Here is a 24,220-nt window from a genome sequence, read left to right as displayed (position 1 = left end):
CACAGCAACCCAAGAAGTCAAGGGTCATTATTCCTGTTTTACAGATGAAGAAACTGAGGCTACCAGGTCTACATCCTCAGAGAGCTCAGGGTGGCAGCACTGTGATGTGAACACGGCTCTGACCAAGAGCCCAGTGTGCACACGCTGCCTCTCAATTTCCTACAGTTCTGCTGCACACATCCCTTCTAAATCACCTTTGGAGCCAAAGGAATGGAGCACCAAGTGCCCATTAGCCACGGGGTTACAGAAAGAGAGCTGCACACAGGAAAAGCAGCTTTCAACTCCGCCACCAGGAGGCAACACGGTGTGCTGCGGAGACCATCACCCTCAACATCGAATCAAAAGCCTGGTACAGACTGGGTAGTGAGTGGGGGTGGTCCCATCACTAGGACAATCAGGGGCTAAATTATGAAATAAAGAAAATACCAAAATAGATCTTATCACAGGATTTTTTTGAGCATTAATAAATTCAATTTATTAAAATAATGGCCCTATGAGACTTAGAAAATGAACTTATGGTTGCAGGGGGAAGGAATACGTAGGGAGTTTGGGATGGTCCTATACACACTGCTATAATTAAAATGCATAACCAACAAAGACCTACCGTATAGCACATGGAACTCTGCTCAATGTTATGTGCCAGCCTGGATGGGAGGGGGATTTGGGGGAGAATGGATACCTGTATATGTATGACTTAGTCCCTTCCCTGTCCACGTAAAACTATCACAACATTGTTAATCGGCTAAATCCCCAATACAAAATGTTTTTGGTGTTAAAAAAATAAATAAAAATTAAAAAAAAATTGGGGCCTATGAAAAGCAGAAATATGAAAAAAGATAAAATTTCATGATAGAAAACTCCAAATTCAAGTTATATTAAAAATGTTAGATAAATATTGATTAAAATAGACAGATACTAATTAAGACTTATTTTCCCCCTTCATCACCATGTTCACCTTTTTGTCCACTGTATGCAATTATTGGCCTGGATGGTGTCCATCTTTGTTTCAGACAGCAAAAAAAAAAAAAAAAAAAAAACAAAAAAAAAAAACCACCAAAAAACCAGCTCATAAGAAAGTCAAAAGATTCTTCTGCTTTTCCCTCTACAATAAAAGCAGAGACCTTCTTAACTCATTTCTTCCACAATCACAGAGACTGTTTGGTATTGACTAGTGGGCGCTACCCAAAATTACAAGGTAGGTGCCCTCATAACTATCAGCATCCACTCAATTCAACACGGCAGAGAAGGGTCAGTGACTCATACCAAAGCACAAAGCGAATTTAATAATGATCCTGTTCCAAGCAGGAGGAGCAGGCCTGGAGGACCTACAGGTTTTCTTCATCTGCAGGGACATGACTGGACACTGTGTGTTTGGAAACAAGGATCCAAAGGAGGGAACTGACAGTGACAGTGGAGGAAGAGAAAAGAGAAAATTCATGCAGATCCCGGGCATGGCTTGGGGACTGGTATGAAAATTGCTCTGGGGAAGGGAGATTTACCTAGAGAATTCAAGAAAAATAACTGGGGGATGAGGGCACGAATTACTCCCGAGAAGGCTATAGGTCAAGTGGATAGATGTGCTTTTAAACTATATTAAAAGCACCTTCCTAGGACATTCTTACTTCAAGCCAAGTGGTTACTTCATTGAAAGTTTACGGAACAGTATATAATCTAAATCTGTTTACTTCCCCCTCACAGCTACCAGCTCCAAATACACTGGAAATGTTTCAACAGAAACAAAGCACCTCTTTGTCACCTATATAAATTAGGTTCATTGCAGAAGAACTGAAAAATCTAACAGGATCTGCCAATGAAAGATACATAGTAACCTCCCCAGCCTCACACATGATGAATCAGTTACAACTTTTCCTGTTTTCCTGCTTTACTCTGATTCCCACCCCACCCTCCTCTTTGATTTCACTCTCATTCTGTAATCACAAAACAGTCCTAGTTTTCCCTAGGTTTACTGCAACTCTTATTTGAGACACCTTTTATCCTGATTCTGGATAAAGAACAGTGATACAAGAATCAGAAATAAAGTTTGTGCACAATATCCAATGTGGGGACACAATACAGAAGAGTCTGCACCCAGCAATTTGATAGGAGTGTTCCAGAATCTGGACAAAAGTTACATGAATTTGTTGGTTTTCTGAAACTGGCTGCATTTTATTAAAGACACTTAAGGAAGGGACTGAGTGAGTAGGCAGAAGTGACTGCTGACAGTCCGTTGTTCTCCAATATTAAAATCAAAACTGCTAGGAGAAAGAGGAAGGCCTTAAACTCATGCCAACTAACATGTCCCTTCACTGGTTCCAGAACTGACAGTGCAAGGATGTGAACTGCAGCAGCAATGCTCTGCTCTACCCTCATCAGCCTCCCAAAGCCACTATCTTGGGGTCCCCATCAACAAGAACCTGCCCTATTCTCAGCTTCCCACGCTTTTCCACTGTCGGGGGGAGGGGAGAGGGAGCACATTCCCATCCAGAACACTTCGAGATGATTCTCTGGGGGACTGTGATCACTGGCAGGGAAATAGGTAGATGGGTGCCTACATGAGGCAAGAGAAAAGTGCAGGGGCAACTGACACAAAACCAGCAGTGGTAATAAAACACCGCAGGCCCTAGGAAGCCTAGGATAAAGCTGCTTCTGACTGGGGAGGTTGGGAGAATTCAGATTGAGGAAGCACCAAAACTACAAAAAAAAAAAAAAAAAAAAACCAACACAGGAAAACAAAAACCAACCAAAAAAACCCCCACAAAGACAACAGTAACCATCACATCTCAGAGTGTCCTGGGAGCACCTCCAGCTTTGTATCTCTGTTCTTTTCCAAATTCATTTCAATCCCTTCTTCTGACAGTAGCCAGAGCAATTTTTTAAATCATTGTAAACCTGATAATTCCACTCCTTTGCTTAAACTCTTTCCATTGCTTCCACCTGCCCTTAGAATAAAATCCAAACTCTGAATTACTGTCAACAGCCTACAAGCACCCATGTGACCTAACCACTTTCCACCTCTCCAGCTGCCTTGCACCTGGGCCCTTACCCCTGCAATGACTAGACTCCAATCAGGACAACTTCTCCCCAGGGTCACACTCACTGAGCATGTTCCTAACCCCAGTCTCTGGTCCCTGGGTCCCCTCTGCCTGGATGGAAGGCTTTCTCTTCAGCCCTTCACATTGAGGCCTTTGTTCAAAAGTCACTTTCTCCTACAAGCCTTCACGATCACCCTAACTAAAGTGCTCCTTCCCCAAATCAATCTTCTGTCATCATCCTGGGCTTTCCATTTTAGCATTTACATCTAAGATAGCATGTGACTTGTTTATTGAGAAGCCCCGACTATAGTGCAAAAACTGTGACTTCTTTACCACCATACACTCAGTAAGCCCCAATATACATTAGCTTGTTTATTCTTTCAACAAACGGGTGGAAAGAAACACTTAGGAATTCCAATTTGCCAAAGAATGTAAGTAAGATCTTCAAAGCAGCCACTGCCTCATTATCCCTTCATCAGTCTCCAGAGTCACCCATTTCTCTCCTTTCACTAGATCAATTCTATTACCATACATACTAATATACTACAGTATCTTAATAAAATTTTCCTTAAACATATAGATTTACTTAATTTAACAGAGAGTTACACAGTGCTTACTAAGTGCCACATATATATAATTAGTCTATGCTACAACTTTCAATATTTGCATGAATGATTCTATCTGATAACACCCTTAACTAAGGTGTTTTATAAACAAAGAAAACTCAGGGTAAACACAGATGATTATACAGTGTGATAAAGGATACTTTACTCCAAAGCAAATATTTGCTTTCAAGGTTCTTTTTCTGACAGTAAAACTTCACTGGTTAGCACATTAGAAGAAATTTCCCAAAGACAAAATTTACAATCAATTACAAATTTAAATTATAGTACACTTTCAATTTAAATTGTAGTATGTTTGCTTTAAATCCTGACCTGACATTAGCTGTTGCTAGTAAAGATGCAGATTTTTACCTTAAAGTTTTAACATTTCAAAAATTAGGTCTTAACCTAATAAAAAAATGGGCAGAAGATCTAAACAGACATCTCTTCAAAATAGACACACAGATGGCTAATAAACACATGAAAAGATCCTCAGTATCACTAATTATTAGAGAAATGCAAATCAAAGCTACAGTTAGGTATCACCTCACACTGGTCAGAATGGCCATCATCAAAAAATCGACAAAAAATAAATGCTGGAGAAGGTGTGGAGAAAAGGGAACCCTCCTACACTGTTAGTGGGGATGTAAATTGGTACATTATGGAGAACAGTATGGATGTTTCTTAAAAAACTAAATATAGAACTATCATATGATCAACAATCCCACTCCTGGGCATATATCCAGAGAAAACCATAATTCAAAAAGATAAATGCACTCCAATGTTCACTGCAACACTATTTACAATAGCTAAGACAAGAAAGAAACCTAAATTCCAAGAAAGGAGTGAATAAAGATGTGGTACAAATATACAGTGGAGTATTACGCAGCCATAAGGAAGAATGAAATAATGCCATTTGCAGCAATATGGACAGACCTAGAGATTGTCATGCTGAGAGTAGAGAGACACAGAAAAGACAAATATTGTATGATATCACCTGTGTGTAGGATCTATAAGAATGGTAGAAATAAATTTCTTTACAAAACAGAAACAGTCACAGATGTAGAAAAGAAACTTACAAACCTATGGAAGGGAAGGGGGATAAACTGGGAGATTGGGAATGACATATACACGCTACTATATATAAAGTGGATAACTAATAATGACCTACTGTATCACACAGGAAACTCATTCTGTAAGGACCTATATAAGAAGCTAAAAAAAGTGGATATATGCATATGTAAAACTGACTCACTTTGTTGTACACCTGAAACTAACAAAACACTGTAAATCAACTATACTCCAAGAATAATTGTTTTAAAAATCCACAAAAATTAGGACTTAACATATGTGTATTTTTTTCCCTACCAACTCTTTCCTGTCAATAGAAACTACAGATTCATCCCAGCAATGGTAAAATAAATTTAGAAGATACCTGTAAGAAAATAAATTAGGCTAATAAGTGCCCTAGAATGGAAAAACTTCAGTTGAGGTTTGGGAGGCAAGAGAGAAGGAAAGAAAATTAAACTGCAGAAATGTCTACACAAGTTCCATAAACAAGTTTTAACCTATTAGGGGAAAAAAAAAATCACAAGTAAAATAAAAGCACTCACTCAGCTAGAATATGTGCAAGGGCATGTTTATAATGAAATGAAGCAAAATATATGAGACCAAATGCTGAGAGAAGACTTAATAAAACCGGAAGCTTCAACAACAGACAAATTCAACTATCTTATATCTATCACCTTTCTCTGAGGAATTTAAAAGCTTCTGGCATATATCCTCTCTATATATCCAGAAAATAAGCAACAAAAGAAGCACAAACATTTCATGAAACAATGAAGGAAAAGAAGGTAAGTCAGAAAGAAGAGAATGTTCAGCATTCCAGCTCAGAAAACAAAGGAAGAAAGTATTATTCACGTCAAGAGATGCAAATACAAAATACAGCTTAGGAATAACTCCTCACAAGAACATCCAAAGCTGCAGATGGCTCCACGAAATCTATCTTGTTCTAATGGTTTTCTGAGTGAGCCTGTGTATTTTTTTTTTAAACTTGGGCCTGTCTGCCTACATGGGTGTTGGGTCTATTGCTCTCCCTTCCAAAAACACAGACCTCAGTAACTTCATTAAGAATCTTTCTGGAAAAAAAAAAAAAAAGAATCTTTCTAGAACTGAGCTTCCCTTGCCTTCTCCCTAGAGTGTCCACCTTGTAGAAATGATGACTGAGGCTCAATATTTCATGATTTAAAGACTTATTAAGGTGAACTTTATTTAAAAAACAGCTAAGTGGGTACGTAGCTTGTTTTCCTCAAAAAAGTAACTGGAATTTGTGTGTGCATGCTTCCCGTCCTCCAGGAGCTTGTGCGTACCAAGAAAGAAAAGACAAATGTCCAGAGAACTACAATCAGAGTGTGGTAAGTTCTTTAAAAGTCACGAAAAGTCACTAGACTTCAGAGGCAGGAAATACCATTTCCAACTAAACTTATACAGGTATCTGCAGTAGCGCTAACACGTGAGAGGTTTTGAAGGCTGGGCACTTAGAAACAGCAGCAAAAGTCCTCGGGACAAACAGGTAACAGTCATATAGTCCCATCTGTCAGAATTCCTGCCCACTTGGAGGAAAAGACGTACTTATTAATAAAAAAAAGAAAGAGAAACTGTTGTGAGGCAACCCTGGAATTCTATAGGGAATCACCATCGAAACCTTATTTTACTTTCACATTTACAAGTACAGGCTGGAAATCACCTTTCTTCTATGTGGGAGACACAGGCTAGAAAAGTGGATTTGAGATCATGTCACAGAGAACTCAGCGCCAGCCTTCTCGCTCTGGATTTCATCCTGCAGGTGAGGATGCGAAGGCCAAGGAGAAGGGAGCGAGCAGAGCCGCAGGTGTAGAGGACGAAGTGGAATGCAGGAGGGCTTGAAGACTCCGGAACGTGGCAGCAGTAGGAAAGGCAGGATTGCGAGAAACTGACAAGAGAACTAAGTCAGTAGCTACTATCTGCACATGGAGTGCCAGGGAGAAGGAGGAATCAACACTGCCTCCAGGTTTTGCTTCCCTGGTGGCTCAGAATCTGCCTACAACGCAGGAGACCCGGGTTTGACCCCTGGGTCAGGAAGATCCCCTGAAGAAGGAAATGGTAACCCACTCCAGTATTCTTGCCTGGAGAATTCCATGGACAGAGGAGCCTGATGGACTACAGTCCAAGGGGTCGCAAAGAGCTAGACACGACTGAGCGACTAACACAACAGGACAAATAACTAGAAATGGGGGGAGGGGAACATGGCAAAATGAACGGTGAACTGGCTTAACTAATTACCAGTCCTAGCTGGAAATGTCTGCATGTGACCTTCCCTGGTGCCAGGCACTGTTTCCAGGCACTTTGGGAATATCAATGGACACAGCTGGCAAGTACCCCTGCCCTCATGGAACTTACCGCCTCGTGACAGACAACAGATAAGAGACAAGTAAACAGACAGGCAAATGTATACTCCAGGAAGAGTAGGGCTGAATGGGATTTTAAACAGGAGGGTCTGACTGATACAGCAACATCCGAACAAATACCTACAGGTGAGGGAGTGGACTCGACAAGGAGCCAGGGAAGAGTCAGCAAGTAACAGACCAGTATCTCCAAATAATTTCACTTCAGGATGCTTTTGAAGTTAGTGGCAATTGCAACTTATCTGTTTCATGACTGGGACTCAAGTCTAATTTCCTTGGGTTAGCATTTGGTAACTATCTTACCCAACCAAGGAAACTTCATCAATAACACGATAATAAATTGCCTAGAAGGTCAATGTGTTTACACTGGCTGTTTACATTCCTTACATGAGGGAAAAGGGCTGTATAGAATAACAAAACCAAAGCACTGTTAGAACATGTTTGTACAAAGCTGAAGACAATCATCTTGTTCTCAAAGCAATCATTGATGTGGCAACTCTGAGACTTGTGATTTAAATCAAAGGTGCTAAAGAATGATTATGAATCATGCAATTAAGCTATGAAGCAGGATGATGCTGAGAGAAAAATCATTCACAGCACCATAAAACTGTCAAAAATAAAAATAGTACTATCATCAACACCAGAAGTGATATCATCCTTTGATTTTATAATCTGCTTCTCAGCAGGGCTGAATTGTAGTCTAAGCCCTGTCACTTACTGGTTTTGGATCTTGGGTCTGATCCTCATCTATGAAGGGCAGCCCATCTGGTTTTTCAGATTCCTTTCAATACTGAGTTTCAAGCTGGCAAGTTAGGATTCTTAGAAGGTTAGTTAATGTATTCTGGTTCACCTCATTTTGCAATAATATTACAAATAAGTACCCATCCAAAAGAGTACAACTTATAAGTTCTGTATAAAGCCAGATGAACTTCTTTTGAGCACCAGAGTTTAGTGCTTGAAATGAGGCTACACTCACTGAAAAAGTGCTGCCTTTCTTCATGCCTCTTTGAGAACAACCCTCAAGATGCTCAGGTTTCCGTATCATTTGAGAGTGGTTTTGATTTGGAAGAAGGTAGATGATCACATCTCTAGCAGGACAGCATAGTAATGAGACCTTTTTCAGTGGGATTCAGGCTTTGAAAACTGTTCCAAAGCAACCTCCAAGCAATGGTTCTGCAGGAAGGTTTTTCTTTCTACTGTTTTGAAAATGAATGCCCATCTGACTGCATAATAAAGAAAACAGCCCATGTTACTATGGACTATGCCTGCAATGCAGGAGACCCAGGTTTGATCCCTAGGTCGGGAAGATCCCCTGGAGAAGAGAATGGCAACCCACTCCAGAATTCTTGCCTGGAGAATCCCATGGACAGACCATGGGGCCTCAAAAGAGTCAGACACGACTGAGTGACTAACATGAGCCCGACACTACTAAGTAGTAACTCATTTAATCCTGAGGAAAAAATCCTATAATGCTGGATCTATTATTATTCTCACTATACGCATGCAAAAACAAAGTCATAGAAAAGTTAAGCAAACTGCCGGAGTTTTCATAATTAATAAGTAGATTCAAACCCCAACATTCCAAACAGCTTCAAAGCCTGCCCGCCTAATCTCTACAATCCACTGCCTGTGCAAACCTCCGTGTCCTTGTTGAAATAACAGTCCTATTACCAGCCACACTCTTCTTGCAAACTTTGTAACACGAAGTCAAAATAAAGGCTCCCGGTAAGCTCACTGCCGAGTTTCTCCTACAGTTTCTGAACCACGAACTAGACATGTACGTTACAAAGTATAAAGTCTCTGCAGTACCTGAGGTCTCTCGAGATTTGTGTGTGGTGGGTGGAGGGGAGAGTTTCGTGGCCTGGAGCTAGTGCGATTAACACGCGCTCCGAAGCTAGAGCCCGACCCTGTCTCCCTCCCTTCCTCCCTCCCGGGGCTCACGCCACGGGGCTGCCCGCCCGCGCCCTGAGCTCCGGCTCCTCGCGGAAATGGTACCGGGACCCGTCCGGCCAAACCACACCTGCTTCTGGCGCGCCCCCCCAAGGGTGCCTCCACCGGGTCGGCGCGGCGCCGGGCCGCCTGCCCACGCTTACCTTCGGGGACAGACGCCCAGCGCGTGGCGAGCGGGAAGCGCGGCCACAGCTGCGCCACACTCCACAGGCTTCCACGCCGCGCCTCCCGCCCCCAGCAGCCCCGCCGCGTTCCCCGCCCCCTCGCGGCAAGCCACGCCCCCACCTATCAACGGCGCCGTCTCGGCCGCTAGCCCCGCCCAAGCCGCGGGTTGGGGGGGAGGGGAGAGCTTTTGCTCACTCAGCTCCACCCTCTCAGCGCCCGGGGGCGGAGCTTCCGAGAGGAAGGTAGGCGGGTAGCAGCCCAGGAGGGCCTGGGGTTGTCCGACCCCGAGGGAGGAAGGGTGGGACGCTAGTAGAGGGAAAGGGTGAAAGGAGAGAGACAGCCTTGGGGGGTAGGATGGGGAAAGAGAAGGGAGGGCACTCTGCCCAGGTTCCAGCTAAGGTGTTGGACTGGGTGAGACAACGTAACGTAACAAGAGTTCGCCTATTCAGGGCATTGGGTAATTTCATTCTCTTCCGACAGCCACACGAATTCTGGGTTCCAAGCGTGAGAAGTCATAGGGAACGGTTTCGAGGGGCAAAGAAAGGAAGCAATTCCTTTACTGGTCTTCGTCACACAGCCTCCTTGTTTTAAAAATTGTGGAAAGGACTCCCAGAAAGAATCCTCACTCCAGATTTGTTGTTCAGTCACTCCGTCGTTTCCAACTCTTTGTGACCCAATGGACTGCAGCAGGCCAGGCTTCCCTGTCCTTCATCATCTCCCTGAGTTTGCTCAAACTCACGTCTATTGAGTCGGGGATGCCATCCAACCATCATTCCAGATTTAAATTAATGTTAATCATTCCCTTTCCCTTCAAACAGCTCCCCTCAAACAACTTTTAAACAGAGCAGACCCGAGTTTGACATTAATGCCCATTGTGTACCACTACGAAGTTTGCCATGGTGTGTATGGATAAAGAGAAAAAAAAAAATAAGATCTCTGGAAAGGAATTATTTTAATTATTAATTGATTTGGGAAGGTGAAAAAACGATTTAAGGAATCAAGTCAATGACTAATTGAATTATGGTGGGGAAACACACAACTCACTTTGCCACAAACAGGAATGATATACAGAAACCTTTGCTAGAAGATTTTCTGAAAACAGTGCCAAGAGGCCAGCCTAGCTGTGTGGCCTGAAGGGAAGTCACAATATCTGAAGTCCTCAATTTCCTTATCTGTAAAGTGAAGTGATTAGGCCTGGAGACCTCATGATCTCTTAAATACCCTTCCTCACTCCACATTATCCTGCCAGGTTCAGTGATTAAGGGAGAAGGGCCATGGGAAAGGTGCTGTACAGTTAGGAGACACACAGAGAAATTGGGAATTTTTAGAAAAAGCCTCAGACATCTCTGGCACCATTTCACTGAAGCGCTCCTCTCTGACTTTTCTATTTGTTATAATAATAACACTCTGGTCCTAGCTCAAAAGTTTAGATGCTTCTTCCTTCTCAATCCTCACAACTAGTCACTAGGTCCTTGATTTTCTTCATTTCAAGGTCTCTTCAATGACCCCTCTCATTTTCACTGTCATCTCTGTACAGAGTACAAATGCAAAGAACTCAGAATCTTGTATCTGACCCTCACTTACTTTTTCCACCTACAATCTCCAACTGCTGTCTGTATGTATACATTTGTCTGACAGACTGTCTTCTCACTGTATGGTACCCACAATAAACAGCCAACGCTTCTGCCATGGCACACTTAGAGCCACTATAGCTCAGAATACCTCTCCTCAGTCCCAGTTACCTGTCAGGACCACAAGAGCTCAGCTCAAGAACCTCTCCATGTAATAAAATGGCTGCCATGCTTAGAATCTGTACTACACTTGGCACTCAGCAACAACTGCTTGATTTGTTTTCTGTTATTTATCATATTTAACTTCAAAACTAAACCATAAGCTATTTACTGAATGTCCCCAAGCTCCAGCCAATCCAGGAAGAAAACGCTATTTTCACTATCTCAAAAAGCCTAAAAGAAACTATATATTCATCTACAATTAGGCTATTCAGGTTTCCTCTCACAGAAAGATTATCTGATTTGTCTGAAATTATACAATGCTGAAGTTACATAATTACTTCAAGTTAACCCATGGACAGAGGAGCCTAGTGGCCTACAGTCCAGAGAGTCTAAGAATTGAACACAACTTAGCAACTAAACAACAACCAAAGCTTTGATGGGCAGTTACATGTGACTGATCAAAAACAGGAAAATAAATTATTATTAAATAAGACTTGTTTGTTTTGAAGACCAAATCTTTGAGATTCATGGAGCTACATACAAATAAAAAGTAGCCTACCCATTCTTTGACACCCCATGGCCAAACAAGTGATGTACCTATGTGTGTGTGATAAGTCACTTCAGTTGTGTCTGACTCTTTATGACCCCCATGGACTGTAGCCCACCAGGCTCCTCTGTCCATGGGATTCTCCAGGCAAGAATCCTGGAGTGGGTTGCCATGCCCACCACAGGGGATCTTCCTGACCCAGGGATCAAACCCATGCCTTTTATGTTTCCTGCCAGTCCATGGGATTCTCCAGGCAAGAATCCTGGAGTGGGTTGCCATGCCCACCACAGGGGATCTTCCTGACCCAGGGATCAAACCCATGCCTTTTACGTTTCCTGCACTGGCAGGCAGATTCTTTACTGCTAGTGCCAACTGGTAAGCCCAATGTATCTATAGTGAGTGAGTGAAATCGCTCAGTCGTGTCTGACTCTTTGTGACCCCATGGACTGTACCCTACCAGGCTCCTCAGTCCATGGGATTTTCCAGGCAAGAATACTGGAGTGGGTTGCCATTTCCTTCTCCAGGGGATCCTATCGACCCAGGGATCGAACCCAGGTCTCCCACATTGTAGGCAGATGCTTTACCATCTGAGCTACCAGGGAAGCCCCTATATAGTGAGTGCTTAAAAATATATTCATCAGATTATGATTATTTTCAGTTTTTCTTAAGTTCTCTCTCTCCCTTGCTATAATTAAAATACTGGCCTTTTCTTTTTCATGCAAATAAAGCTGTAGGAGTTTCCCTTTCTAATTTCAAATAAACTTTCAAGAATAAGATAAACAAGAATCACACAGTACCTCTTGGTGTTGGACTAGAAAAGGTTTTAGTATTCTAGAAATAAACCCTCGATTCACATTAAACTGCCTCTGTTAGGGGGCCCTAGGTACTATTAAGATCTTTAGAAATTAAAATTTCCTTCACTGCAACCTTACCCAAACGAAACAAGTAGAAGCAGAACCAAGTTTGCAGAACCACTACCAAGTAAAAGAGTGAAACCTGATTTGCAATCTATCAATGGCTCCTTGTGTTTTGAAAATGTCACTGCATGTTTAAGGGAGGCCGCAGAGCTCTGAAGTCTGGGCTAAACAATCTATAAATCACCAGTCACAGCAAACCTTTCTAATATTCTAGAGATTTAAGAAGTATTAAACAGGCAGACTAAACAACAGTCACACTTCATTTTACAGAGTGGTTGTACCAGAGGCTATTTATTATAGACTCTTGGAATTTTTCCTCTCCTCAGAGTGTGAGGTGACTATTAAGAGCAGAGCCTTGGGACTTACCTCGTGACCCCGCCTGCCAATGCAGGGCACACGGTTCGATCCCTGATCCAGGAAGATCCTACTTGCTGCAGAGCGGCAAAGCCCATGCACCACAACTACTGAGCCCGTGCTCTAGAGCCCAGGGAACTGCAACGACTGAGCCCGCGCATCTATAGCCTGTGCTCCACAACAAGGGAAGCCACAGCAATGAGAAGCCTGCACAACACAGCGGTGTAGCCCCCCGCTAACTGCAACTAGAGAAAACCTGTGCAAAGCAACAAAGACCCCGTGCAGCCAAAAAAAAAGAAAAAAAGCAGAGCCTTGGGGAAACCGCTGAATCCAGAAGAATAAGATGGAGTAACAAGGGCCATATTTGCCCTCCCATGTAAACCAACAACAAGGAAACAGACAATATATATAAAATAGCAGTTCTTAAGATATTGCATGTTAGGCAGTGAAGGAGAGTGATCCCTCAGGGATGGGAAGTGAACAGAAGTTTATCTCAGTTTATAACCTTCAGAGAAATTACAGGCGATGGAAAGGAAAGGGGAATCACAGGTGAGTTCAGCAGATTCCCTGAGCTGAGGAGATGGAGCTGTGAATTCAGGGAGAACAAGATGGCTGGAATTCACAGGACAAAGTCAGGGAGATGGACAAACAACAGAGAATCCCAGAGATCTGCAAAGCATCCTCCTCGAGAATTCAGCAGAGCTGGTCAGTGCATGCGTGGAAGGAAACTACTCAGGGTTGAGGAAAGAACAAGCCACTGAAGCATCAGAAGGAACAATACTGAGCACTCACAGAGGGCCAGGAATAGTGGCTGCTCACACTAGGCCAACTAGAAAACCTCCCAATTCAATTCAATCAGTAGAGTATTCAGATCTTGCTTTGGTACTGGAGTGTGTGTGTGTGTGTGTGTGTGTGTGTGTGTGTGTGTGTGTGTGTGTGTGTGTGTGCACCCATGCGCACACGCACCCACTCGGTCACGTCCAGCTCTTTGAGACCCATGGATTGTAGCCCTCCTGGCTCCTCTGTCCATGGAATCCTCCATGCGAGAATAGTGGTATGGGTTGCCATTTCCTCTTCTTGGGGATTTTCCCAATCCAGGGATTGAACCCCCATCTCTTGCATTGGCAGGTGGGTTCTTTACTACTGTGCCACCTGGATGGGAAGTCTATTTGAATCATTACCTCTTTCTCAACTGTAGTTCCAAATTTCTAACTACCTGCCAAATATCCCCCTTCATAAATGAATAAATTAATAGTTTTCCCTTCAATCATCTTTTATTCATAGTACCTCTTCATACCCAGTCACACTAGTTCAAAACCTTGGATTCTTCTTGGACTTCTCCCTAAATCTTCCCTCCCTTTCCCATTTAAGTTCTCAGAGTCTTTGATAATTTTGTTGTTTTGCAGAAAAGAAAAAACTGATCCTCAAATTCATGTAGAATTGCAGGGGGACCATATAGCCAAAACAATGCTGAACAAGATCTCACACTTACTGATTTCAAATTTTGTCACAAAGCTGTAATGATCAAAACAGCATGGTCTCAGCATGAAGATATCTCTATAGACCACTGGAATAGAATGGAGTTAATAAATAAACCTGTACATCCAAGGCCCACTAATTTTCATCAAGAGTGCCAAGATGATTCAAAGGGAAAAGGATAGTCTCTTCATATGGTGCTTGGCCAACTGGCTATTCACATGTAAAAGAATCAAACTGGACTCCTCCTTCACACCACATGCAAAAATTAACCGAAGATGGATCAATAATTTAAAAGACTAAAAACTATTAAAACTCTTAGATGGAAACACAGGGGTGAATTTTCACAACACTGGATTTGACAATGGATTCTTAGATATGGCACCAAAAAGATGACCAATAAGAGAAAAAATAGGTAAATTAGACTTCAATTCTTAGATATGATGCCAAAAAGAGTTAAAACTTTTTGTGAATCAAAGGTGATTATCAGGAAATTAAAATGACAATCTATAGAGTGAGAAAAAACAACTGCAAATCATATATCTGATAAGAATCTAGTATCCAGGATAAAGAAGTTGTACAGCTCAACAAAAAGATAAATAACACAATTAAAAAGTCAGCAAAGGACCTGAACAGACATCTCTCCTAAGAAGATATAGAAATGACCAATAAGGACATAAGATGTTCAACATCACTAGTCATTAGAAAAATGCAAATCAGAACTACAAAGAGATACCACTTCACATGCACTAGGGTAAAAATAATAAACAATAATCAATAATCAACTTAGTAGAAACTGTTCGTGAGGATGTGGATAAACTGGAGCCCTCATACATTGTTGGTAGGAAAGTAAAATGGTGCAGCTGCTAGGGAAAACAATTTGGCACTTCTTCAAAAAGTTAAATATAGAATTACCATGTGACCCAGCAGTTTCACACCTAGATATATATCCCAAAGAACTAAAAACAGTTACCCAAATATTTATACATGTATGTTAATAGCATTATTCACAACAACCAAAAGATGAAAACAACCAAATGTCCATCCACATAGACAAACTGTGGTACGTATACTCAATGGAATACTTAGTCATAAAAAGGAATGAAGCACTGATGCATGCTACAAGGTGGGTGAATGCAAAAACATCATGCTAAGTGAAAGAAGTTAGACATAAGAATTTACAGCCTGAATGAATCCACTTACATACAATATTCAGAATAGATAGGTCCAAAGGAAAAGAGAGCAGGCTGGTAGTTGCTAGGGGCTGAAGGACTGGTCAATAACTCATTAATGCATATGGGGTTTAATTCCAGGGTGATGATGATGTTTGCAACTAGACTGAAGTAGTGGTTGCAAAACATTGTAAATAATTAAAATATCTCTGAATTGTATTTAAAATGGTTAACTTTATGTTATATGGATTTCACTTTAATTTAAAAAAAAAACCTTAATGATTACTGAATGAGATCTTATCAGCTTAGCCTCCTAGATCCTCTATATTTTAACTATCACATGACCTTCACTTCCCCTTCCTGCACTCCATGCTCTAAGCAAAACAAGCCCTTTCCTTTATATGCAACACAGACTTCATTTCTCTCTATATATAAGTCCAACTGATTTTTCAAGGCATTATTCAAATACAAGCTCCTTTAAGAATATTTTTAAAAAAATCTTTTAGTAGGGATGCTCTCTTTTCTGTAAGCTCCTATGAGCATTTTATCTGCACCTCTTGTTTTCTACCTCAGAGTATTTCTTTATATCTATATATCCTCTACTATCCAGGAATTGTCAACAGATCCATAAGTGATTCACCCTGTTATTCCCAGGATCCTTAGGACACTCTTACACAGAAAAGACACCTAAATAGTTATTAAAGGAAAAAGATGAATAGGAAATGAATTTCTGCATATGAATCCTCTCGGCTTTCATTACAAGACTAGAGATGTGTTTTCCTGGCAATATATTTGGCTCCAGAATGTCTAAAACATTTTGAAAATTACACGGGGTAATATTATAATTTCCTGATGAAATGGTTATAAAAATATTTCTGAACACTAATGTAAAATAACTAGAATTATTTGTATCCTTAATAATTTCTAACACTAACAGTACAAGTCATAATAACAATTTCCATTAATAACAGTTCTATAGCACATATGTGCTGTACTCTCCAAGCACTTTATATATATTGAGCAGCTATATAAAATTATCACCCCATTTTACAGGTGAAAAAACACAAAGTCAAGTAACATGGCCAAATGTCACAACTATATGCTTGGGATTAGAACCCAGGTACTTTGTTTTTTAAAAATGTTTATTTATTTAGCTATACTGGATCTTAGTTGTGGAATGCAGGATCTTTTTTCTTTTTTTACTTGAAGCACATGAGATCTTTATTTGTGGCATATGAACTCTTAAATGTGGCATGTGGGATCTAGTTTCCTGACCAGGGATTGAACCCACACCCTCTGCATTGGGAGTGCAGTCTTAACCTCTGGACCACCAGGGAAGTCCCAGAGCCCAGGTACTTTGCTTCCAGAGTCCATGCTTTTATTTATTTATTTATTGGATCACACCACACTGCATGTGGGATCTTAGTTCTCTAACAGATCCAACCCGTGTCCCTTGTATTGGGAACATGGAGTCCATACACTTAACTACTATGCCCTGTCACTTCTCTACAATAGGAGTTTTACTGTGCATAATAAAATGGCTTGGAAAGGTCAATGAGTGTCCAATAAAACATTTCCTAATATTTCAGAGCAGGTTAATATGAAACTTTCACTTTTTTTTTCAGACTTTGTGTTTGAAATTTTGAGATGGTTGATAACTTTCAGAACTACACTTGATTTCGCTGTACTGAAAGTCTCTTCAAAATGAAAGTGTTAGTTGCTCATTTGTGTCCAACTCTTTGTGACTCCACGGACTGTAGCCTGCCAGGCTCCTCTATCCATTGAATTCTCCAGGCAAGAGTACTGGAGTGGAGCAGGTAGCCATACTGTTCTCCAGGGAATCTTCCCAACCCAGGGATCGAACCTGGGTCTCCTGCACTGTGGGTGGATTCTTTACCATCTGAGCAATCAGGGAAGACTGAAAGCATTTTGACTGAGAAACAAATTTGAAGCAGGAACACAATATAACACGATTAAAGATGTAACTGGATGAACTGTATATAATAATGGGACACAATAAAAGTATAACTATACAATGGGACTGTAGACACTGAAATATAAAGGAGCCTGATAATTTGATAAAGACTTCTGACAATATAATTTTAAAGTGGGATTTTTCTGTATCTCAAATTCCAATATAATTCTTGTGTAAAACAATGCTTATGTATCTTTTTGCTTAAATGCATGTTGGTTTACATAAACATTAATGTTATAGTGAAGGAATCTAACTCTATAAAAGAGAATTAGTAACCTATGATGTAATTACATTCATCTCGTATAGCAGTGGACCAAAATAACAATTAGAGGTTGTTCATCTTAGGAAATAAAATCTTTCAATTCGACATCCAATTAAATCATTTTCTCAACTCTCAAAAGTCTTTTCTATTAATCTTGCATGCAGAAAGTCATCTTATTAATAATGTACTCTATAATTTTATTTGACACTGGAATTTGGAGTAGGCCTTTGGGTTTAAATTTGTCTAAAATGATTTATATGATATGGTCAGTAAGTTTTAATCCATGATTAATTACCCATGTTTCCCTTAAAATGCTGCCTAATTCAGATTCCATTAATGGACACAGAGATCACAAGGTCATTTTTATGCATTCTTTTGTATGCTAAGGGGGGGGGGAATCATTTTCTACCTTATTTTCATGATTCAATATATTATGTTATAAATAAGGAAAAGTTTTTTGCTTTTTTCCAGTTTGGGTCCCAGAGTTCAACATTAGCAACTTCATTCATATGAATTTACTTTCTAAGATTTTATTGTAGATTAACCTTTTACCTAATTAAAACATTTTCAAGTTCTCTTCCTTTGTAATTTTTCTCTAGTCATATCAAATTTGCATAACAATAACATATCTTTAAAAACAGAATAACACAAACATTAAAAAAGTGATGCTACATCCAAGTCATTTACAGAGAATGAGGGAAAAAGGAAAGGAGACAAAGATAATTATTCCTGATTCTAATTCTTTAATCTGACATCATGAGTTATAAAACTAATTATTAATTTAGCTAATATCTGCATTAATTGAAGACTAACATTTTATTTGGCAAAGAGTATAATAAATATTCAATTTAGTAAGTATTGATTACCTAAAACACACACTGCTCTCCACTGGGCCCTATGTATAGTATATTAAATATATAAAATTTCAAAAACTTTCAATCCCACCATCTACTGTTGATAGAAAAAGAAACAAATGTTTTTAAATATAAAAGTTATAGAGTGATAAATGGAATATTTAAAAATGGTGACCTTACTACAGTGAGGGGAGGAGTTCAAGTTTTATTTATTATATGTAACTGTATGTTCAAAGTTGACAAAAATCAAGAAAGATATACATTCATTATATAGATATGCAGGGAAATAAAACAGCAACTAAAAGCAGAGAAGATTAAATATGGTTCCTTCTCAAGAGACCTAGTTAAGCTGATTAGAGGAATTATTTTAAGTGATTTCAAAACAAAGTATATTTCTAGGAGGGTAAACCCTAAGGACAAAAGGAACTGAAAAAAAAAACTTAAAATCTTAAATTCAAGCAATCATATTGTCAGTGGGGTAAATAAAATAAGTAACTACTTTTCTGTCTTTAAGAATCAAGAATTTTGATGTGGGAGAAAAGAGGTCTAGGTGATTTAAAATAAAAAACAAATCTAAAGTACTGAATTTCAGTTGGAAGTAACATTCTGTTTTGTATTTCATCTGTAAAATACACGTATATATGTATTACTCAGCTCTGGCAGAAAAGATTTAAAATCAATGACCATTCCAGTGAAATGAGCACCACCTGCATCTGGATAGTGATCTCTAAATATTTACCATTAAAATGAGTTAGGGCTTCCCTGGTGATTCAGATGGTAAAGAATCTACCTGCAATTCAGGAGACCTAGGTTCAATTCCTGGGTAGGGAAGATTCCCTGGAGAAGGGAATGGCTACCCACTCCAGTATTCTTGCCTGGAGAATTCTACATTCTATGGGATCATAAGGAGTCAGACACGACTGAGCAACTAACACACACACACACATAAGATGAGTTAAGGCTCGTTGTAGAACTGGCTGACCAGGAAGTGTACAGATGAGAATTCCAAGGACAGAGGAGCCTGGTGGGCTATAGTCTATGTACAGACGAGCCTGGTCTTCCTTATTCCCTGGTATGATGTCAGTGATTACTAGAGTTACATCAAAGCCCCAAGAGGTCACTGAAAGAATTAACCAAAGATGGGAAATAGAGCCTAAGCAATAATAATGACAATGATGAACTGAAACATGCTGAATGTTAAGTATGGGAGTTTACAAAGATTCTAAAAAATACAAAACAACCCTTAAGGATTACTTTTGAATTATGCTAAGGAACTAAATCATTAAAAAAAAACAACTGGCAAATAAATAAATAAAAATCAAGCCTTTGTCATGCCTTTCCAATACAAACTATACCTTAAGTTAACCAAAGAGCTGATGAGGGGATGTTTCTCTTTATAGAATTCCAGCTAATGAACGAAGAACAGAATTAAAATACCATTTTGCAACCCCTAATGAGTTAATGCAGGACTTCCCAGGTGGCTCAGTGATAAAGATCCACCTGCCAATGCAGAAAAAAGATGCAGGTTTGATTCCTGGGTGAGGAAGATTCCCTGGAGAAGGAAATGGAACCCACTCCAGCATTCTTGCCTAGAAAATCCCATGGACAGAGGAACCTGGCAGGCTACAGTCCATGAGGTCTCAAGAGAGTCAGACACGACTTGGAGGCTACAACCACAGCAACGAGTTAATGCATCAAGGTAATGGGCACTGACAGCTACTTACCTCATAAAAGGAAAACCAGCCAGACCTTTCAAGTTTTCTGATGGAAAAACAGACCAGCACTTATGAAGTGTTCTTGCCAAAAAACCTGAACCCAAATCTCACAAATTATTAGGTCTAACTTCCAATTTATAGGCAACAAAGGAATCAGAGGTGAATGATATTTCAGGAATGCAATTAATAAAATTTAGTGGGAAATTCTACAGGACAAAGGATCTTGTTTCTTCATTATACCACTTGGGAAAGAAAAAAGAAAGGCAAAAAACAAATATTAAAAGACAAAAAGATACATCAACTTCCAATTCTAATGAATGCATATTATTCTAATGTATACCTATCTGGATTGGACTGAACAAACTGAAAAAATTATGAGGCAAATGGGGAAATTCAAACATCTGATTAAGAGTCCACTGTGTTTTTCCTCTTAGGTATGATGATGTTACTGTGTTATGTTTTTTAAAAGAGTGTATATTTTAGAGATAACACTGAAATATTTATGGTGAAATGACCTGATGTCTCAGATTTGCTTCAAAATTACGTATATGGGGGGATGGAATAGTGATTAGCCAAAATAAGATTTAGTCATAAGTAGACAATGGTTGTAACTGGGCAACATGTTTATGGAAGCTAACTATACAACTCAGACTAGTTTTGTATATGTTTGAAATCTTCTATAATAAAAAGGTTGTTTTTCCCTAAAACGGTATTTGCTTCAGAGGAATGCTGAGGTGAGAGACCTTTTCATTATAAGTTTCTTGTACAATTTTTTCTATTTTTAGGTACATGCATATATTTCATTTCTAAGGAACCAGTCCTATTAATGATGTAAGAAATACCCATACATTAAAATTTTAACCAGTCCATAATGATTTAGTTGTAACTGAATAGTATACACTAGTTTTCCAAGTATAGTCTGTGGACCCCTGGAAGGTGCTAAGACTCTTTCAGAGGGTCTGTGAGCTCAAACTATTTTCATACTAACACTAAGGTGTTATTTGCCTTTTTCACTGTGTTGCCATTTGTACTGATGGTGTAAAAGTAATATAATGGCTAGGATGGTTGGTGCCCTGGCCTGAATTAAGGCAGTCACACTGCTGTACTAGTGTCCATTGCATTCTCTACTGTCATTCACTTGCAGTTTAAAAACAGAAAAAAGCCAAGTTCATTTAAGGATGTCCCTGACAGAGCAGTAAAAATTATTAATTTTACTGAATCTCAACTTTTGAGTACCTTTCTCTGTGACAAAACAGGAAGTATGCATAAGGCAATCTGCAGTACAATAAAGATGGTCTGGAGGGAAAACCGATCCCTGAGTGATTGTTGAGAGTTCAAAAAGCTGAAATAGCTGCTTTTACATCAAACACCATATTTACTCAAAAGGACAACTGACAAACGACAATATTTGCCAAACTTGGGTACTTGGCAGACATTTTCTTGGAAATGAACAAAGTAAGCCTGTCACATCAAGGAAAACAACTCAATGTATTTGTTGGCAATGATGAAGTTCAAGCCCTCAAGTGAAACTTAAGAGTTTTGGAAAATTTGTTTCTGCCACCATGAGCCTGACTGCTTTTCTCCTCTGAAAGAGTTTTCTGATTCATTTGGTTGGTGATATTAACAAATATGATTTTTTTTTAACATGTTGTTAAAACAAAATGTGTCAACATTTGGAAGATCTGCAGAGATCAGTGAGCCAGTATTTTTCCAAATGACTAATGCATGAAGTTACAAAACCAGACAAGCATCAAGGATCTATTCAAAATGAAAGAGGACTGCCATGGGTGGAATGGTGGCCCCCAAAAGGATCATGAGATACATCATCTCGACCATCCACATGTGTCCTTTAAAGAGATGGAAGAGATGACACTGAGACATATGGGGCAGAAGGCCATGTGAAGACAGAGGTGGACAGCCACTGGAGGTAAGGAACCACTTAAGCCCTTGGAAGGAGTGTAGCCCTTCTCATACCTTGATTTCAGACTTCTAGCCTGAAAACTGTGAGAGAGTGAATTTCTGTTATTTTAAGACACCTAGTTTGTATTAATTTGTTATAGCAGCTGTAGGAAAATAATACAATGACCACTGGACTTTTTTAAGGTGGTTTTAGTATTTTAAAGTTTTTGTTGAATTCATTACAATATTGCTTCTGGCCTTGTGTTTTGGGTTTTTGGCCCTGAGGCATGTGGGATCTTAGCTCCCCAACCAGGGATCAAACTGGCACCCCCTGCATTGGAAGATGAAGTCTTAACCACTGGACCAACAGGGAACTCGCCATCCCCCCCTTTTTTTTTTGACCATTGGGCTTTAATGTAACTGAGTACAAAGGTTTATTGATATGGATTCAGTACACACACTACATCTAATCTTTAAGAAACTACCACTTGCCAAGTCTTGGTATAGCATCAAAGAAGAATCTCCATATTTTTCAGAAAAGGCTGCTAAAATATCCTGGCCTTTTCTCACTACACAACTTTGTGAGGCCTTATTTTTATACATACTTCAATCAAAACAACATACTGTAATGGTTTGAATGAGGAAGCAGGTATAAGTATCCAGCTGTCTCCTATCAAGTGAGACACTAAAAAGATCTGAAATATGTAAAATTATGCCAATCTAATTTTTCAGGTGGGGGGCGAAATTTATTTTTCATTAAAAATGTTGTATTTAATATGTAATGGGAGTATCTTTTTAAAGTATTTTTATTCCTCAGTTTTAACCTATATAGTAGATATTTATAATAGATATATATCTAATACATAAATACTAACAATACATGTATGTTATATACGTATATCACATAATACATAAATACTCCTTGGGATCCTCAATAATTTTTAAGAGTGTAAGTGGTTCTAAAACTTTCCTGTGAAACACTATTGGTTTATATAATCAGTAAAAGAGGACAAACTAGGGGCCTGAATAGTCAGAGGTATCATGTATGTAAGATTTTGGCTATTTTGAACTATATATTGGATTCTCAGGGGCAGGAAAAGGCTGAGAAAGATGCTTTTGGCAAAAGAACCCTGTGAGCATGTAACATACCAAGAAGCAGGTCTACACACGGTAAGGTTAGGGGATAGGGGGACATCAATAAACATGGAATCTTACATATCAAAATTAGTATTATCTCTTTTTTTTTAACTGGACGATAACTGTGTTACAATGTTCACAATGCTGTGTTGGTTTCTGCTGTGCAACAACACGAACAAGGGGAAGTATACATGTATTCCCTCCCCCTGGGACCTCCCTCCCCGCCACCCCTCCAGGTCATCACAGAGCACGGACCTGAGCTCCCTGTGCGAGGCGGCAGCTTCCTCCTGGCTGTCCACTTTACAAATGGTAGTGTATATATGTCAGTGCTACTCTCTCAGTGTGTCCCATCGTATTATCTTTTTAAAACAGTAAATGCATGACTCGATTTCAGAACTCTTCATTTATCTTTGTGTAACTTGAAAAGCTGTTTGGTTTTGTCAGTGTGGGTGACCTGTTATTCTTCTCCTGTTTCTTGGGCTCCAAACAGATGGAGTGACCATGATGATGTGAAGTCACTCAGTCATGTCTGACTCTTTGCGATCCCATGGACTGTAACCTACCAGGCTCCTCTGTCCGTGGGATTTTCCAGGCAAGAGTACTGGAGTGGGTTGCCATTGCCTTCTCCAGGGAATCTTCCCAATCCAGGGGTCGAACTGGGTCTCCCGCATTGCAGGCAGATGCTTTACTATCTGAGCCATCAGGGAAGCAGATAGAGTGAGTCCTGTTAAATACTGAAATGGCCAACCGCAGTCCTCCCCAGGTCACCCTACATCCACTCCATCTGAAGCCTCGCAAACCTGCTTTTTGCCTATTAGTCAACTAGGGCCGCAATAACAAAATATCACAGACGGGGTGGCTTAAACAACAGGAATTTATTTTCTCACAATTCTGGAGGCTCAACGTGCAAGATCAAGGTGTCTGCAGGGTTAGTGGCTTCCGAGGCCACTCTCCTTGGCTTGTAGACAGATGTCTTCTCCCTGTGTC

At 40.0% G+C, this 24,220-nt stretch overlaps 1 protein-coding gene across 4 annotated transcripts in view; it reads right to left on the bottom strand.

Moving 5' to 3' along the window:
• The window catches only part of SGK3 (serum/glucocorticoid regulated kinase family member 3), a 107,249-nt gene that overhangs the window by 49,405 nt on the left and 33,624 nt on the right, over window positions 1-24,220 (bottom strand). The window contains exon 1 of one of the 4 annotated variants that reach the window (XM_061123418.1): window positions 9,171-9,287. The exons of the other annotated variants lie outside the window; for them this stretch is intronic. The gene's annotated coding sequence lies outside the window, so the exon portion shown is untranslated. Of the gene's footprint in view, window positions 1-9,170; window positions 9,288-24,220 lie in introns of those variants that run through there. 4 annotated transcript variants of the gene reach the window in all.

This window comes from Dama dama, chromosome 21 (genome assembly GCF_033118175.1).
Source record: "Dama dama isolate Ldn47 chromosome 21, ASM3311817v1, whole genome shotgun sequence".
NCBI classification, from domain to species: domain Eukaryota; kingdom Metazoa; phylum Chordata; class Mammalia; order Artiodactyla; family Cervidae; genus Dama; species Dama dama.
Note: the sequence above shows the minus strand (reverse complement) of the source record. Positions and strands in the feature narration are given on the sequence as shown.